At 38.1% G+C, this 14,777-nt stretch overlaps 1 long non-coding RNA gene across 3 annotated transcripts in view; it reads left to right on the top strand.

Moving 5' to 3' along the window:
* LOC144007676 (uncharacterized) overlaps positions 1–14,777 on the top strand; it is a 50,856-nt gene that overhangs the window by 25,641 nt on the left and 10,438 nt on the right. For 2 of the 3 annotated variants that reach the window (XR_013280308.1, XR_013280307.1), the window contains exon 3: positions 7,870–8,296. The exons of the other annotated variant lie outside the window; for it this stretch is intronic. This is a non-coding gene — a long non-coding RNA (uncharacterized LOC144007676). Of the gene's footprint in view, positions 1–7,869; positions 8,297–14,777 lie in introns of those variants that run through there. 3 annotated transcript variants of the gene reach the window in all.

The raw sequence follows: 14,777 nt of genomic DNA, 5'->3' as shown, positions 1-14,777 counted from the left end.
GAGCCACCTTTGGACATTTCTCTCCGAAAGTCCTCTTATAGTGCCAAATTGGCTACACAGATGTGTAGCAATTTCACTAGACGTCATGCCGTTATTTTTCATTTCCACTATCAAGTTGTGATAGCCATCGAAAGCCATGTTTGGAAGTCCCGAAGAATAGCGCCAACAGAGGCCTCGAAATAGACACTAGGGGGCAGCAAGCTGCTACTGCAGCAGCAGCAGTGACGCGCCGCAAAAGATGAACGGCTTCCGGGTCAAGGCAAAACCAGCTTGCGAAAAAACGGTTGACGGCCACATTTCATTTCCCGATTTGTGCTAAATAAACACATAATAGAACATCGGATAAGGCTCGTTTCCCGTTTTTCATTTTTAATTCAACAAAAACGTTATTTGTTCATATACATCAAAACAAAAAACGGAAATCGGTTTGTTTCCCGTTTTCCGTGTCCTTGCTTGAGAAGGAAAAACGAGACCGTATGCGTAGGTTCGTGACGCGATACTAGAAAGTTGAAACGTTCAACTTTTGTCGCGTCGCCAAGGCTGTCGCTTCAACCAATCAGCGAAGGTTTCATTGATGAGCCAATGAATGCAGAATGGGAGGATCTAATTTTAGCAGTGTCCGACCATCCAGTGTTATATGATACTTCACGCAAAGATTTTTGTGACGTGAACAGGACACTTGGCAACAATAGTTCAGTTACCGTAATTCCAGTAATATATTGCGAATCTTCATCCTCAAACGATGTAGCCCGTTTACAATGATTCCCTCCAATTTAAAAGCCAATCAAATTTGTTGTCAACAAGCCGCGCTAGGGGGTGACGTCAATCGCTGACGCCGTTGCAACTGCTGGTCGCTTCCCGTGTGTGGCGACAAGTACCTCGTCGCCTCCCATGTGTCCAGTTTGACATAGGAGGCGACGCGATACGTAATTCGCTGTCGCTTGTCGCCTACCGTGTGGCGAGACCCTTATGTGTTAAATGGTGTCCACTCGGCATCCAGTGCTGCCTGGTTATCCTGGAAGGGGGATTCCCCCCTCCGATGTGGTCCCCTTCTCAAGGATTCTTCTTTTTTCCGCATTGGGATTTTGAGTTTTCTTTGCCCTCTTGCTGGGGTTAGATTTGGGAGTCAGTTGAAGGCTTCTGAAGCTCTTTGTTACTAAAGCCCAATTCACACTGACTGCGGAACGGCTGCGGTACGTTTTCCGTACGGCGGCCGTACGGACGCCGCAAGGACTGTAATTCACACCGCGTGAGTTGCGTGTCCGGAAATCTACTCCTGACAGACCACAAGATCACGGAGGGTTCACGCTGACGAGTTGAGTTCACCCAATAACAACCGTGTATATCAAGTCCTATTTGTAAACAATAGCCACGGTTTCCTGTTGTCACATCGATATGCTTTTTGGACATTATTTCTGGGACTTCTACCTCCATGGGTAAGTACGTTTTGTGTTTAAATAGTGTCATTTTGTCGTGTTTAATTTATTCTGAGCTCATTTTTTGTCTTAAATGTCCGACTGATGTCATGCTATGCAGCTAGCTAGCTTCCCTCCCAAAAAATGAGTTCGCAAACGGTCTTATTTTGAAATATACCGGATTTACCTTCATGCGAGATGCTTGATTTCCTGTCCGGCTCGTGTAATTTCTTCAGCCTCATGAAAATCCGCATGCGGCGTCCGGATGAAATAGAACGCTTGCGGAAACCTTCCGCATCGCCGCAGTCGTTCCGCACCGCACCGAAGCTGGTGTGAATTGACACGTAGATTTGAATGTGTTCTATCCTTGGGGCGTCCGCATGGCCGCCGTACGGAGAACGCACCGCAGCCGTTCCGCAGTCAGTCTGAATTGGGCTCAAGTGCCTTTTTGTGATTAAGAGTAATTCCAACAAATTTGTCTTCACTTGACGTGAACTTCCTTTTTTTTCATTCCTTCATATTGTAATTTTCATTTGGCGAACAACCCACAATTTGTTTGTTTTAAAATTATAAATACATACGGTTAGTGTACACAATTTGTCTATAAACCGCTAACAAAAAGATAAAATTGTTAATAAACGAGAAATGGATGACAGCAATCACATTGCAACAATGGGGTATGATTACGTTTCTGTGATAATAGATTCAGGACATAAGATACTATAATTTCTGTTGTCCTGACCTTGAATGTACAAGCTTTACAATTGCAGCCCTTGTGGCATACTGTATTGTGTACGGACAGTAAAAGAGGCATTAAAAGTAGTGTGTTCTTTCCACAAGGTAATTACTGTGACAAGGAGACACACTGTGTCTTGTTGCTGGGCTCTCAGTGTGTTTTCCTTGTCTCACAGTGCCTGATTAATGAGAGGGGCGTGTCCCCTGCACCACACCTGCAGGGCATCACCTATTAGGCCTTCATAAGGACTGGAACTCCTTGCAGCTACTGTCGGGTCGTTGCTCCGTCTGCTCACAGCCATCGTCTAGTGTTTCTACTGTTTTTCGCCTTCGCTAATTATTATTATAGTCCAAGATTCTCGATTTTCATCTACGTAAGTTTTGCTACGTCTCTTTTTGTTCCCACTTTTATGTGGCGTGTTTCATAGCTATAGTAAGTTGTTGCTTTCTTGTGTTTGCGGTTTGTAGCCTTCGGGTCTTTTTGTGTTGTGTTAATTTCCCTCCTTGCAATTTGCAAGCACCTTTTGTTAACCTTTTTCCTGGCTGTGTCCAGCGCTTTATGTTCATATTCACGTGTTTTGGTGAATAAAACCTCTCGCTTACTCCTCTGTGTTCTGTGATTCTGGGATCCACTCTCCGGTCGCACCAGAACCTTAACACACTGGAGTCCTAGGCTATTTTTGCCCCTTATTGTCTCTGGAAACAAGTCATTGTATGTCATGACACCTATACAGACACTCTACAAACTATCAACAACTAACAGTCACCGAAAAGGACCGTCTGTACTGACCCGGATCGACGGATGAAACCCTGCTTCAGTCAGTGCTCAGTCCATGTATTTTTTTAGAGGCTTCGCCTCATAAAGTCTCTGCCGAAAATGTGGAAGCTTGCTGAAAATGTGAATCTGTCATTTGGTGCGTTTCCATGACCCTTTTTCGCAAAAATGAAAGCGATATTGTACTATTTCGATAAAGTACAATTTCGAATTGTCGGTGTTTCCATTGACGAGAGTTTCGCTTCTGTGGCGCAATTCTCGGAATGTCCCGTCTCGCGAGACCTCGCTGTTTTGTAGTCGGTGCTCATGATGTTTACGGTAGACGGACGCCCGGTGTAGTTACATTACTTTAAAAAAACACTCACCCCTCATCGGGCGGTTTCGGGCATTTAGTGTTGGTGTTGTTGTGTGTTTTCCTCGGCAGTCGGCAAGCAGTTCTGACACGAAAGCGAGTGGCACCGTACTTCCTACTTCCTGTAATCCTAAAATGTTGTTGTTCCCATGCAGAGGCTGGGTAAAAGGTGGGTTACAAATTGTTAAAAGTTTGATGTTTTCTGGCGTCCTCCCTGCTAAATTAAGCAGACATGGCAGGACAGGATTTCAAGCTCTCCTCGAAGGTGGCTCGCTCGATTACACCTCTCTCTCTTTTCCGCTCATGACGTGCAGTAGCCGATACAAATCACTTCAACGTGTAAAACTAAAATACAAAACCGAAATTAATAATTCTCAAAACAAATAGTAATTGCAAGTTTAATAAAAAAAAAAAAATACACATAAACAACGTGTTACAGTCCTTTCCTCTGTGACCGGGCGGGTGTCACATGACTACTAATGCGCAAAAAGTGTTTCCATTACACTTTTGCGAAATACTTCTTTTTCGATACGTCTCAAAAACCACCTCATGAGAGCGCAAAGACATTTTTTGCGATATTTGAGAGTTTTTTCGCAAATCCAGTGTTTCCATTACCAGCGTACTTTTGCGAAACATGCCTTTTGCGCAAAACTGAGGGTAAACGAGGGGAAACGCACCCACAGTCAACGATGGGACCGACAGAAGTGCCCACCTTTGAATTTACGCATGCCATCACGTACAACTCCAAAGGATAAATCCCAAAAATTTGCGTGGGAACGTTCGTAGGCACGCTTTATGCAATCGCTCGATAATTGAGGCCCCCGAATCTCAAGGACAACTTCGAATTTAATACAAACAGGAGTAGATACAAACAGTTGGCAGCATTCTGCCAGAGGGTAGTAGCAATCTAGCAAAGTGGATTTCTCTGGACTGTCGACCAATGGTGGTAGAAGATAAAGGTTTAGAAAATATGCTACAGATAGTTGACATTTTATCTTTTCAACTGCCATGAAGAAACCATTTAACCCATTCACTGCCAATGACGACTAAAGACGTCAAAAATCCAAGCAAACAGCCAGTGGAAATTTTGACAAGAAATTTGAATTTAGTTTGAGTTATTCATTGTTTTCATTCATAGCTATTAATCATTGTTGTTATTAATAACAACGATGACAACAATTTCATTGCTAAGAGCTACCATCGTGCGTAGAATGGATTCCTGTTGACGTTTTTGTGATCTTTCTTGGTCTTATTGAGACCACATACTGGTCTCGGCCTCCAAAAGTCAATTTTAGTCGACTAAAATTGCTCTTTATTTTTGTTGACTAAAATTGGATTAAAACTAAAATACAATCAGGTGACTGAGTTATGACTAAGGCTTTAATTAAATTTAGTCAGAAGACTAACTAAAACTAAATTATTTTTTTTAAATTAAAATTTTAATTTTAAATTTTCTTTTTTTTTTCAAAATTAACACTGGCTGTTTGCTTGGATTTTGACGTCTATAGTTGTCATTGGCAGTGAATGAGTTAAAGGCAATACTGCCCTGAAGAATGTTCTAAAATTGCACTTTAATTCACTTCTGTGCAGGCACATTTTCCATTTGTTTTTGTACTGTTTTGAATTGAAATGCATTTAAATACCTGACCTATTGCATTGAAGTGTGGGGGTGTGCTGACAAAACTTATACAGAAACGTGCAATCCGTCTTATTTTAGGTTGTGGATACAGAGACCACACAAATCCATTATTTATACAACTAAAGATTTTAAAATTTCATGAATTGATGGAGTTTAACCGCCTTAAAATATTGTATAAACCCTACAAATTCTACCAGTTAATGTACAAACTAGATTTATAAAAAGGGAAAGTGAGTATAAATGAAGAGGAATATACATTTTCTCTAAACCTAAATACAGAACAAAACAAAAAGAACGATGTATTTATATATTATATAAAACAAAATCTTCTCAATCTAAAAAATTTATAAAAGCATATTTACTGCTAAAATATATATCATAAAAGGACATGCAGTTGAATTATTTGGTAGTATTGTAACACCAAATGCCTTTTCTTTCCTCAGAATTAAAGATATTAACATCTATGTCTATTATTTTAACTCAGTCATCCACTAAAATCTAATTAAATTAAATGTTTGCTTTTCAGGAAAAATCATGTGGGATTAAAATGTGTCAAGATGAACTAATTACCAAGACTGTAATTAATTAAATGACGTCTTTTTAATCAAGCCCCACTCCATTTTTTTTTTGTTTTTTTTTTTTATTTTGCAATAAGCTCTGATATAGGCTATATTTTATTATTTTTTCTACCAACCATTGTGGTTGGTTTCTGTATGGACCTCTAACAGATTTTAATTTATTTTGAAAACATGCAGAGGCAGCCGAGAGCAGCACTTTTGTGCGAGAAGCTTTTCTTCCTGATAGGGTGACCTTTTCATTTGCAAAAGGAAGGATCAAGGTTGCGATGACTTTATGGGAAAGAAATTTTCACTGCATGTGTGGGGTTGACATTGGAAGCGTGCAAATGGAACATGCTTCATGGTTTTCATGACAAAGGTTCTAAGCCTTGACCATTCACAAACAAAGAGCACACATTTTAAATGAAGTGGTGTGGTAGGATCGACTGCGAGAAGAAAATTAACAAAACACATCAGAATGTTGGCATGTTTCCCATTTGCTCAGAGATGGAACTCCAGGTTAGTGGGGTTGCTGACTAGAGTTGTGTCTGTCTACACTTTAATATTGAGACTTGGAATTGAAAGGAACCATGAAGAATATATGTGATGTATTTTCACAAAATCAGGAGATTAGTTTTTAGTAAATGACAAAAATAGTTTGGCAGTGTTGGAACATTCCTTACGTTACGTAACGTAAATAACATGTATCATTCAATAAACAAGATTGTGCATCATTTGAAATATTTTATTTGATGTCCAGAAGAGCTGTTTCTGCATCCATTGCTGTGGTTGTGTCAACATCGATTTGAAGATCAGGTGTTCATCTCTTGGCTGCTTGCTGATGGCGTGGGTCATCCTTTTCAGTGATGCTTCAGTCTTGTCTCCACCTTTGAGCAAGATTTTGAAACGTATGCGATTATGCTCTTTTAATGAAAAATAAACAAACTAACATTTGACCGGGTTACTTTGTTAAAGTAGGTGACAGTGACACTGCTCACATCTTAGTGACGCAGATAGACGAGCATGTCAAAGGCAGAATAGCCAATATTTATATTCAAATAAGAGTAATGTTACATTGGAGAATTAACTCATTGACTGCCATTGACGGAAAAAGACGTCAAATAATGCATTTTTGCTGGGCTGGCAGTGAATGTGTTAAACACAATGTGCCAATATATTTTGTGATTATATTGCAGCATCCTTTTTTCCTTTTTTTTTTTTTTTAAGGCAAATGTTGCTTAAAAATCCATCAATTTTGGTTACATCTCATCTTAAGTCATTGACTGCCATTGACGAAAAAAGACGTCAAATAATGCATTTTTGCTGGGCTGGCAGTGAATGTGTTAAATGCAAGTAGAAATTAAAAGTGTAGTAAGAGAAAAAAAAAATTCTTGAACAAATATTTGAGTACTATGAATGATGAGTAAACCAAGAGTGTAGTTACTGTTTGCAAAGCATACATTGTAAAAATCCTGACATTTATCAAGAAATTGCAATATTGAAAATAAAAAGAATAAATACAGAGGATAAAAGTTCAGGTTAAAATACCTGTAGCGGCTTAAAGATTCACTCGCAGTGAAAACGTTTTGTTTTCATTTATTATGATAGGAAGAGTACAGATACTACATAATTTGAGAAAAATTTACTCAAATACAAGTAGCTGAGTACTGTCCACTTCTGGTCATAGGTTTTGCAAAACATCCAATATGGTTCTACAGCACTATTGTAATTTTCACATTTAAGCACAAAGCAATAGTTGTCTTCGTAGGTAAACTAATGTATGTTGCGAGGTCTCTTTAGTTTTTTTTGTTTTTTTTTACAAGTACAAGTTACTTTTGCACCATATATGCCTCGATAAAATTTCTATGTTTATACATCATTCATGAGAGAAAGTCACGGTCCACTGCGATTGGCTGGAAACCAGTCCAGGGTGTCCCCCGCCTACTGCCCAGAGCCAGCTGAGATAGGCTCCAGCTCCCCCCGCGACCCTTGTGAGGAATAAGCGGTCAAGAAAATGGATGGATGGATGGAAGTCACAGTCCAAACGTGTAGGCTTCAAATCTTGAAATGAATATCGCGACTTCAATGTGTTTAGTTTTTATGACAATTAGCAACACAGGATGAGCTAGCTAGCACCAAATTACGAGCTATGATTGTACAATAAATCTTACCTTCATACTAAAACTGCCTTCGTTTTGCCCACTTCGAGGTCCCTGCATGTCAACCAACATTTAAGCTGTTCCACACTGTGTTGGTATATTGAACCATGTTGAAATTTTCACGCCTGCGACTTCCTCTTCTTCTACAATGACGCATATGCTGGTGTCGCTACTCTGTTTGTTTGGGATTCCAGCCCTAATGGATACAAATGAGAATAACGTGATCTTTTTTTTTAGATCAACCCACTGTCGTTCTCTGAACCAATGAGGATGCGCTTCAGCTTTAGCCCGCCCCCAAATCCACCAGAGCACGCCCCCTTCTCTACACGTACAAATCACGGACCTCTACGACTACGAATCGTTTTGCACCATCTGTAGAGAGAAAAATGGTGCCAAAGTCACGTGACTGGACAGCAGCAGAAAAAACATTTGTGACTCCTAGTGGCGACTTCTTTGACTACAAGTTGTCATTTCTACAGGTACAAATCATGACTTTTACAGATACAAATTTACACTTCTTTCTACAGGTACAATTTCTTTTGCGTAAATTTTTTTTGTGTGTACCAATTTTTTTCTGTACTTTTTTTTTTTTTTTTTACAGGTACACATTTTTTTGGGTAAATCACGACTTTTACCGCTACGTCCATATATAATATATCACTTTGAAGGGAATTAAGTTCAGAATTCGAATATATCTATATCTCAATTTAGATTTTTTATTTTTTTTTGCATGAGGAAACTTTTGCCAGATATAGACTCATGAAGTCGCTTACAAAGCACTAAAACATGTGTGAATTGTTTTCAAAGTTGTCTATAATCGTTCAAACCCAGCCATAACAAAAAACCTTAATCATAGAAATTTTACTTTGGAGGGCAAATAAAATGGGTTTTTTTTTAAACGTATATGTGTTTACCTCTCAAACCATGTATTTATTTATTTATTTATTTTTTTTACCGGATGAACGAAATTGATGTCTCTTCAAAAATATGTGGTCACATGACCAACTTCTTTTATGGTTTCCTAAATAACGGTTGGAACTACTTGCCCCTTGGCACAAATTACCCCACTCTATCCTATGACGCGCCGAAAGGACCTTCACACGACCTATTTTGAGCCCATTTACAACTTCGCACAGACGTTTTATAGATATCACTAACCTACCACGTAAATTTACGTAATCTGACATTGCAATCTGCGCCCAAATGTGACATATTTTCGACATATGCCAATTAGTGTTGTTCCGATAATGTTTTTTGGCCTCCGATACCGATACACACTTTTGCAGTATCGGCCGATACCGATACCATACCGATACCTACGTTTTTTTTTCCTCAACATGAAAAAGCTGTCCTGCTAGGGCCAATAGGATATCTTAGATCGGCATGCAGTGAACATGTCACATATCAGTGAATGTCGTGCACGAGCAAGACACAAGATGCTGCATCAAAAATCCTATATTAGAGTTGGAATTAATGGTATTGGCATGTTACTTGTGAGTAGTCACCGATACCGATACCACTGTTTTAATGCAGTATCGGCACCTCTGCCGATACCAGCATCGGAACAACACTAATGCCAATTACGTATAGAAACGACGTTTCTACGGCAGCTAGCTTAATGGTCAGCTTGGTGCTCGGTTTCAAGATATTTACAAAATGAATGTGTTCAAGAATGTCACAATTTTAGTCACTTTTATGTCCGTCTGCAGTTTTCTTTTCTGTCTGGAAATTCGGAAGAATGAACAGAGGTTTACTAGCGTACATTTCTATCTCGGACCTTTGCAATGATGTTTGTTTGTTTTTTTGTTTTTTGCTTTTTTGCCTACAATCTCCATTATGGCAGTTGAAAATTATCTTCTTTTTTTTTTTTTTTTTTTTTTTTTTCATTTTAGACAAGTTTATTACAAATTTTCAACAAATCGTAGCAATTATATTCAACTTCACACAAACAATCTTTAATAATAATATCCAGTTATTCACAAAATAAAAAAAGTTCATCTCAGTTTTTGGTGGCTTTCTTCAATTTGGTCTTCAGCTCTGATATGAATGGATTTCCAAATCCTGTTTGTCTTGGTGGCATCCATTTTGTTTTTTGCGGCTCCTCAGCTTGTTTGGTCTCATTGATCTTTGGCACCGGTTTGAGCGCCGCTTCCTGTTGCATCTTCAGCAACTTTCTTACAATAGGAAACCCTGGACCAAACCCAGGCAGAAAATTATCCTTTTGTTTTGTCACTTGTGTATATTAAGACCAGAAAAACTAGAGGCTTCATGTTTCGTCAAGACCAAAAGTTGTCTTATTTTTTTCGTTTGGTGCATTTCACACTGTTCGCATATTCACACTGTGCTTTTTGCAAGTGAACTATGTTGCGTAAACAAGTCGATGCACTATAACTTCCAAATGAAGTTGTGATTTTCCTCATGATTTATAGCATAAACTAGCTGGATTATGGCAGAAGGAAGAAGTGATGAGGAGAATTGACCAGGTCCTGGTGTGGTGCTTTTGCTTGTCCGCCTGGAACACGCTTTCTCCTCACCTTCAGTGAGATTCAAAGCAGAGTGATCCCTTGCCCTGATTGTGTAACATTGTGTATTTCCAGTTAATCCAGTAAAAAAAAAAAAAAAAAAAAATAAATCAATCAAGGGTTCAGCCCATTTTAAGTCATGTGCATGTTATGTTATTTGACAACTGACAAAACATTCTGTGACCATTATAAGAGTGCAGGTGTGCTCTGGAAAATTCTTGCTATAATAAGACAATACCATTAAAATAACCTTTAGTGTCAGAGCCAACAAAGATGTGGTCTCGGCAATGTTATTACTGGTTAACGTGAGTGAAAAAATAATGTTAAAAGCTGAATACTGTTTGAGCACTGACAAAAATATATATATATATTTGACCCCAACAGTAATTTCAATGAGGAGAAGGGGGAAATGAAAAAAGCCTGAAAAACTTAAAGACGGATGAAAGTTTTGACAAGGACCATGTTACAATTTGACCTGAGTCACCTCAGCCATTTTGTGTGGCATTTCAGTCTTTCAAGTAAATCTCCGTAGTGATTGCATTGTCACGTTGTGACTCGTAGGGCAATGAAAAGACACCTCGATGGAAGTTGCAGTACTCTTAAAAAGTCAAATTTATTCCGTCGCTGTCCTTATAATTTAAATAGGGCAATTTGTGTTGGCTTTCATTACAATAGTCCATGCATTAAACCCATCTGCATCTGTAATATGGGAATATTTTGAACATATCAAACAACAATCAAACCTCGAATTCCACCCATCCGTTTTCTAACACGCTGTAAAATTAATGTAGTTGTTGGATTAACATTTTCATTCATTTCTGTCATGATATGGCTGTGATGGGTGGACCCAAAAGCGGAGAAACCAGGCAGGAAGAGGACTGACCGTAATTAGAATAACTTTATTAACAGGGAGAGTGAAGGACTGAACGGGACGGAACGGGACCAGGCTGGGCTTGACGAGGACAGACGTGGGCAGACTTGGCGTGATGAAGGTGGGCAGACAGGGTATGGCGTGAAGACTTGGCGTGGATGACTTGGCGTAGGCCCTTGACCAGAACGTCGAGCAACTTGACTAGACCGTAGCACAGAGACAAGACAAGACAAGACAAGACAAGACAAGACAAGACAAGACAAGACAAGACTCCAAAAACAAAAGGACAATGCTCCCACAACATGTGCAACAAAAACCACTCCCTAAATACAAACACTAACGAACATCAACAATAGACAGCTGGGACACAGCGGGCAGAAGGAACCAATTATCAACACACAGGTGGATCTACTCAGACCTAACGACAGGGGAACAACACACCAAACAACAAAACCGTCTCACCAAAATCAAACAAAAACCCAATTCAAGCAACACTGAAACATGACACATTTCAATGGGGAAATATATGTGAAATATGACTGATGTGAGCAACAAACGTGGTCACGGAACAAGTGAAACTCATATCTCAAGACACCACTCTATACATTTTATTTAGTATTTTTCTAATATATGTTTATTAATTACCTTTGCCGCCGTCTTAATTCATCTTTAGGCAATTTCAGTACAATATAAACATTATTTTTTGGGGGGCAATTAGTCATGGATTTATTAACAGTTCAACATTCACAAATTAAAATACTCTGGAGCATAGGAGTTGCATTATTTAGACCAGAGGTGTCCAAACTACGGCCCGAGGGCCATTTGCGGCCCACCGTCCATTTTTCAGTGGCCCGCGACATATGCTAAAAAATGGCATTTGACTCAGTTCAAATAAAATAAAAACAAAAATGTTTGGAAATGGTCAAAGTAAGAAGGGAGGGTATCGAAAAACTGGTGCCATTAAAAGGTTATTTTAGTTAACTAAAACTAATGAAAAAAAATAAAACTACAATTAAAAAAACAACAACAATATTGTTACCGAAATAAAATAACAACGAAAATGCTTTTTAAAAAAACAAAAACTAACTGAAACTACATTTTATGTTTACAAAACCAACTAAAACTAACTATAATTATAGCAAACATGTCCTTCGTTTTAGTCTTTGGTAATTAATTTAATGTGTTTTAAATGTGATTTTTAGTAGATTTATTTTGATAGAAATTATTTTTTTTATTATTATTTTGATTTTTAGTAGATTTATTTTTTAAATAAACTGGAATAATGATGTTTGAAAGTATGTCACACAGAAGTGACGTCATATAGCAGCAGCCAATAGAAAAGCACCTTCAGATGATGTTGTTCCCATGGTGTATTTTTTAAATATTGCGCACAAGTAATACACATTTTAAAAAAACAAACAAAAAAAAACTAATAAAAAAACTAATACTAATACTGAAACTAACAAACTAAACTAAAACCAAGCATTTTTTAAAGCACTAAACTAATAAAAACTAACAGAACCACACTGAAAACTAATAAAAACTAACTAAAATGAAAAATTACCAAACTCTAATAACACTACTGCCATGTTGGAAATAAATTGCTTTATATACTGTATTCTAAATATGCAAAAGCACAAAAATTATTTGTACAATTTTTAGGACTAAACACAATTTCTCTTCGTAACATTATGTGGCCCTTGCGGCCTTCTGATTTTCTGTATGTGGCCGTCAAATGAAAAAGTTTGGACACCCCTGATTTCGACAAAAGCGGAGCTTTGCATTTTGATGCATCTCTTCAATTACTCATCTTTGCTATCTGGCGCAGGGCTTCGTCCCTTGCCCCTGAGAATCAGTCGAATTAGTCAAGGAATATGTTTACTGTGTTCCATTTGTTTGTCTTCAATACAATACAATACAATAATTTCTCTGGTAAAAGAAAAATCTTCACAATCAGCGAAAGTCAGGAATACTCTGGCGATGGTAGGTGTATAATTGCATGTGAATCAATCAAGCATCATCTTCATTAACACATTCACTGCCAGCCCAGCAAAATGCAGCGCATCATTTGACGTCTTTTTCCGTCAAAGGCAGTGAATGAGTTAAGTAAATACAGAAAGTCGTGGGTATCCAAACTCCTAAGCATGATCATTAACAATGAACCAAATATATATATATTTGGTTACTATACCTGAAGTTTTCAGGCTTTATCAAGAATAATCACTGGGTAATCATCCAACAATTGAAAGGACACCAAAAGATGAGTCAAGTCAGTGAAGTGAGGCAGCCAAGTCACTGGGAGGGGCTTAAAGATGTGGAGCAAATGCATTTGGTGACCATATGTACATTTTCGTTGCATGGAAATTTAATTCGAGAATATTTATAACGTTTGAGCTTTGAAAATAATCAGTGCATCACTTGAATTTCTCGAACTGCCTCAGCACCCTCATCTCTGTGGACAAAACAAGGTTTTACTTCCATGTGGATAATCGGGGCGTCACTGACGTTACCGCTGAGGCTGAAAAGAAGCACTGCTATTCTTTGTGCTTTGACCAAACATGAGATCTTGGTGTATTTTCTTCATGTCTGGGACCACAGGGTGTTACCCAAGAAATTTTAATTAGTGCCATCTTCATGCCTCTAATGGGTGCACTAAAACACAAAGTACCTATTATTTGTCACATACTAGAACTGAAAGATATTACTTAGCAATTTAATATAATAAAATCTTTTTAAAAGCCACTCACTTGTATCTTTGGCAGTAAAGGAGGACACGATAGTAGCCTGAATTACAATGTAATATGAACTTGTTTTTCATCAAATAATATTCTATATGGTTAAGACTTGGAACACACCTATGAATAAATATATTAGGGCAATGACAGAGTGGATGAATTTGAAATAACACAATAAAGATGTAATATTAGTGTAGCTTGAAAGACATTAGGAAAGGCATTTTATGCAATGTGCCTCAATTTACATGATTGTAAATAGATTTGTTTACCATTGATGACTCAGGAAGTCAATTAATGGAGCTTTTACAAGTTTGTGAAACATCTTTAATTAAGGCTAAAGGTCAGACTTCAATCACATCTGGACTGTTTTACTCTAAATCCATATCGGTGCTCGTGTAGAAGGAAAACTAAAAAATACTTTATACGCCTTTGCATCCATCAAAGAACATTAAACATACACAATCTTCCCACCTTGTGATAAGCACTCAGGCAAATCAACACATAATTGTGGAAGCACAGTAACAACTCAGAGAAACTCATAATGCTGATGAAAAAAAACATTATTGATTGCCATTTTAAAAGTAAATTTTCAAACAATGACATTATAGAAACTGCCAAATAGAGTTGTGACTTTTTATTCACCCTAAAAACGGATTGGTGGTTCCTCTCTCTTCTTCCCTCTCCCCTCCTCCTCCATGATTTGTTGCGGCAAGGAGCCGTTTTGTTTCAATTGTTTATTGAAGAATTGATGGCTTGCCATTCAGAGGAATGCTCACACAGGGAGAGGCGGGGTTTTACTTCCGCATTAAAAACAAAAAAAACAGCTAAACGCCTAATATTTCATAAAAATTACATCGTCATGGTGTCAAAGGTATGATCTAATCGTTATACGTCGATAGTTAACTGTGGAAGGGCTTATAATACCGTGATGTAATCCCTTTCAAGGATTTCAATTTAGTGAAATATATGGAGTTACAGTTAGGCCCAAAAATATTTGGACAGCGACACAATTTTCAT

This window comes from Festucalex cinctus, chromosome 19, assembly GCF_051991245.1.
Source record: "Festucalex cinctus isolate MCC-2025b chromosome 19, RoL_Fcin_1.0, whole genome shotgun sequence".
Taxonomy (NCBI): domain Eukaryota; kingdom Metazoa; phylum Chordata; class Actinopteri; order Syngnathiformes; family Syngnathidae; genus Festucalex; species Festucalex cinctus.
This window is presented reverse-complemented; position numbering and strand designations above follow the sequence as displayed.